Source organism: Neopsephotus bourkii, unplaced genomic scaffold (genome assembly GCF_033783945.1).
Source record: "Neopsephotus bourkii isolate Nb327-2 ecotype Australia unplaced genomic scaffold, CSIRO-AGI_Nbou_v1 NB_739, whole genome shotgun sequence".
Taxonomy (NCBI): Eukaryota; Metazoa; Chordata; class Aves; order Psittaciformes; family Psittacidae; genus Neopsephotus; species Neopsephotus bourkii.
Window position 1 is genome coordinate 1,867,350 of NW_026901237.1, and position 5,260 is coordinate 1,872,609.

Sequence of the window (5,260 nt, forward strand, 5' to 3'; positions counted from 1 at the left end):
AGCAAGCATCCATTGTTCACTGGTGTCACAGGTTTTTGGATAAAGTCCTGCATTGCTTTTGGTGATACTGTCTACTGCAAACCAGCACATGTAGTATAAATAATAAAAATAAATGAATACAAAAGGCAGCAATACCTGTATGACAGCACTAAGTGCTTGTGTTTGCTGTCATTTTAAAAATCCTGGAACATGCCCCCCACTTTTAGTTCTCCCCCAGTGGAAATCGTAACAGCCACGTCAATTTCCATGATAAGTAATGGGGAACCATCGCTGCAGTTCACTGTGCTGTCTTCTTATCAATCCAAGAGAAAGGTACCTTTACATGCACAAGCAATACCACGACTTGCCAGGAGGTGTTGCTTTGAAACCACTCAAATATGGGAGCTTAAAAATCAGGAAATGGGCTTGGACTCTTACAAATAGCTGACCGACACTTTGTTCTGGCAGGGAGAAATCACAGTCCTCCATTTAAAATGATATTTAAATCTGTATTTAAATCAGTATTTAAATCTGAAATGCACAGAGTAGTTTGGAGGGAAACAAATGCTGAACAGGCAACCTACTCGATGGGAAATAGTACTGGTTAGAACATTGCTAACAAATACATTAGACCAGCTTTATGTATGTAAAACTGTCTGGCTTTGTCTTTGCAGGTCTGGATGTTAAATATATATCTTAACAGACCTGATGTGGTGGGGAGTTTTAGAGGGGTAACTCTTATTTTCAAGAAGCCAGGGAGTATACTGAAGTCTCAATAAGCAAACAGTCATGCTGCTCAGCTGTGTCACTGCAGTCTCCACACCTGCACACATACCTCTTTAAAGGAAATCAGCTGTTTTTTTCAAAGGAGAGTGTGCAGGTTTGGATATATAACTATTCTGCACCTACAGCTCTGTTTTCAAGTGCATTTAACAGTGACAAAATTAGTTATTCATTTAATTATGCCCAGCCTTGGTCTAGAAGACAGGAGAAATTTCCAAGCTATTTGAAACCTTTCTTGCTAAAGGAAAAACTGCCTCAAAGGATACCCAGAAAGGAGACATTTTTAAATATGTCTTTACCGCATCAAGCTAAAATGACCTCCATGGCTAAAACAAGCTGAAGCTCTTCAGCAGAAATTTAAACTCTAGACTGGATGATATTTCACAGCCCACAATATGCCTTGTTGTGTAGACATAGTTATCACACTTACTCCAGCTGTGCCTTTCAAAGAGCTATACGTGCCAGCCCTGAGGCGATGAACTCCAGTTCACTGAGGCTCTGGAAGACTGTTTTTGGAGACAGATTAGAAAAGGACCTTAGAAGAGGAGGTCACCTACGTGTGTGTATAACCAAAGGAGCCTTTGAAAACTATTTTATGATCAAATGTTTACCAATATTGGGTTTTACTACAGCTTAAGGTATTAGCCAGGATCAGAGAATATCATACCAGATGAAAGATTACAGATGTGAGGAGATCCACAGCTCTTTTTACAACAAATAATTTCTTTTAAAGAAATATATATAATATATAAATTTTAAAAGTCATAAAGGGAAAGCAGAAAACAGTTGTTGGTGAATTTAACTGGCCTCTACAAGCCATCATTTTCAACAGCAGGGTGTAAATCAAGTCTGATGTTTGGACCCACTGTTGTCAAGAACGAGTAAGTTTTCAGAGCTCCCACCCTTCTCAGCACCATGACCATGAGTTTTACCACAAAACCTCAGCATGGATCGTGCAGCTAGTTGGACCTTCCATAGTCCTCAGACATAATTTCAGCACAAACACTCCTACAGCTGGAACACCACTGCAAACCCTCCTTTTCAAATGCCTCTGGGGTCAGAAATTGACATGCTTTGCGCAACTAGCCAAATAATCGTTTTCCAGAAATTTTTTTTCTGTGTGAATAGGTTTATAGGAAATCAAGCTGCATCTTCTGAAATACCTTGCAGCAATGATACACTAGAATAAAAAATAAGCTGAGCCTCCTATAAATAAAGCACTTGTTCATATCCTTCAGCACTTCCTGATGATTCCTAAGGCTGATGATCCCAGGAGACCTGACAGACTCTTGTTGCTCTGGCTCAGGAAGGAGCAGGATTCTTTTTCTTTTACCACAGCACATTCTGAGGGGTGTGGAAGACAAAGCACAACATTCACATTCCTTGAAATCTGTCCTTTGGTGAATAATCCCTCACTTTCACTTCTAGCAATGGAGCTGCTAAGGATTTAATATTGCCATTTTGAGAAGCCTTTCCTTTCTGCAGAGCTGGAATGGGCCCCAGGTAAATGTACATATAATAACAGGATAATACATACGATAATACATATGTATTATTGTGTACAGTTCTGGTGTCCTCAACATAAAAAGGACATGGATCTGTTGGAACAAGTCCAGAGGAGGGCCACAAGAATGATCAGGGGACTGGAGCACCTCCCATATGAATATAGGCTGAGAAAGTTGGGGCTGTTCAGCCTGGAGAAGAGAAGGCTGCATGGGGACCTCATAGAAGCCTTCCAGTACCTGAAGGGGGCCTACAAGGATGCTGGGGATGGACTCTTCATTAGCGACTATAGTGATAGGACAAGGGGTAATGGGTTAAAACTTAAACAGGTGAAGTTTATATTGAATATAAGAAGGAAGTTCTTTACTATGAGGGTTGTGAAGCACTGGAATGGGTTGCTAAGGAAGTGAATGCTCCATCCCTGGCGGTGCTCAAGACCACGTTGGACAGAGCCTTGGGTGACATGGTTTAGTGTGAGGCATCCTTGCCCATGGCAGGGGGGGATTGGAACTAGAAGATCTTAAGGTCCTTTCCAACCCAAATTATTCTATGATTCTATATTTACTGAGCATTATCCTCTACTGTATAGTCAAAAGCCCAGTAATCAAATGGATGACAAAACTGGACAACCCCAGAGGAATATCCATGACCTACCTGCCTTGTCCTGTTGAAAGCTAGCCTTTCATTACTCTTCAAACTTTCTTACACAAAGTTAAGCCTCTATCATAATCATAGTTCACTTCAGAAGTGGCACCAGCTAGTGCAGACAGCTACTACAGCTGTCCCCTAGAAGAGGAGGAAGACATGAGCAATTTTAGACAGTCACTTTTAGTTATATTTCTCTTCATATAGCAAGATACCATTTATTTTGGCAGGCCTAGGGCTACAGGAAGATTCCACAATGTCTTGTGGTTTCACAGTCAACAGCTGCCAGGCAGGGAAGAGCCCTGCCCCTTGCAGAACAGCTTTACAAATAGAAGTGCTGTACAATAATAGAAATATAGAAATATAGAAAAAAATAGAAACCTGTACAAGCTTTTGGTGAATTGCTCAAAAGCTTATAAAAAAGAAGCTTAACCATCTTGATTACATTTTGTCAAGGTTAAGTGCACCAACTGGCTCTGCAACCGCAACCCCCTCCCATGGTTGCCTATGCTCAAGATCATCTCTGATATAGCAGACCTGCATTGGCTTGGATCAGACTGCTGTCAAAACAGCCAAGCTGTGAGAGTTAAAAACAGGAAGAAGCCTAAACTGGGACCTATGCCCATGTTCTCACCTTCTCCTTTGGACTGGGAGTTGCATTTAAGCTCAGGCCCTTGCACTTTGTCTTGTACAACTCAGCACAGAACAAAGCTCTGAAGACTTTCATTTCCTTTGCTGTATACATTTAAACACACTTCTTCTCATTACCAAACACTATTTATCTTTAAGGAAAAAAAATGGCTTACAACAATATGTGGCTTACAACAATATATGGCTCACAACAATAAACCCGAGACTTTTACTGAACCCTTGACACAACTCTTTAAATCTTTCTTTCTTTTTCTTTTTCCTGTGAGGTGTCTTTTCCTGAGACCTGTTTTATTCTGTGTTTATTCATGCTCAGAAGTGTCCTGTTTTGTCACTACAGCAGTTGTGTTATTAAAGGACAAGTAAAATAAAGCTGTAAATAATAAACACAAAGTACAACTCAGAGTGACCTTTGATTTTATTACAGTTAATAAAAACACACCAGGCCAGTTAGCCCTCCAAGGAATAGTTTACCTATTTTTTATAAACTCTCCAAACACACTGTTTTACAAGTGAATTGCAGGGTATTGTCCCTGGTTTTGGTTGTTGTTTTGGGTTTGGGGTTTTTTTTACATAACAAGTGACAGATTTGTAGGGATCCACCACAACAGCAATAACAACAAAGGCAGCAGTTGCTATGAGTGAAGACTACATGTTCATACAGACTTTTCCGTAGACATAAATCAAGTTCTAAAATTATCTACACCTATTCCAGACCAGGGGAAGGAGCCATAGCCATTCTGCCCCATGGCTGACTTTTAAAGGCCAAGAGATAGAAAAGAGATTGTAGAGATATAAAAACATTTCAAGCGAAGTTCACATTCCACAACAAGCTAGGACAAAATACACCTCACCCCATAGATTGAACCAACGGCCTACAGTCCGTAGGGAAAGACAGGCCTCATTACACACTCATACCTGCGAGCAGCATGTGTGGCTGATGGCTTTTTTTCTGCAGGGGTTACTGGGGGATTCACCCTGTTCTGGGATCAACTCTGATGTGTCTCTTACCCAGCACTGTGAGAGCACAGTCTGGAAGCATCCTTGTGTTTTCTGCACTGTTTCTGGAATAGCTGCATCAGGGATGGTCACAGGGCAGGACAACCAGACACCAGTAGATCCATGTAAAAAGTCGTTCAATAGCCAGGAATTTTCCCTCCAAAGAACCTTCTTTCTCCCTAAAATTACATTTTTATGTGAAGGATATATTTTGTAATATTAGAAACAACTTATTTATTTATTTCCCCCTACCTTCTAGGTTTTTTTACAAACTGGTATTTTTCTAAGTAAGATTTTACAATGTGTCAGAGCTGACTATATCATAGAATCACAGAATAGTTTGGGTTGGAAGGGACCCTAAAGCTCATCCAGTTCCAACCCCCTGCCACGGGCAGGGACACCTTCCACTAGACCGGGTTGCTCCAACTCCCGTCCAACCTGGCCTTGAACACTGCCAGGGATGGGACAGCCACAGCTTCTCTGGGAAGAGCACCCTCACAGGGAAGAACTTCTTCCTAATAACCAGTCTAAATCCCCCCGCTGCGCTAAACTGTGGTGTAAAGGTAATGGCCGAGGAGATCGAGGCTACATAACGCGAAGGGAAGCGCACATTAAACCCCGGGCACAGCCAACGGCTCCCTGCGGGCCGGGACCGCCCCGCCGCTGGGTCGGGGGCAGCACCGGGCGCTGTGGGCGTCCCTGG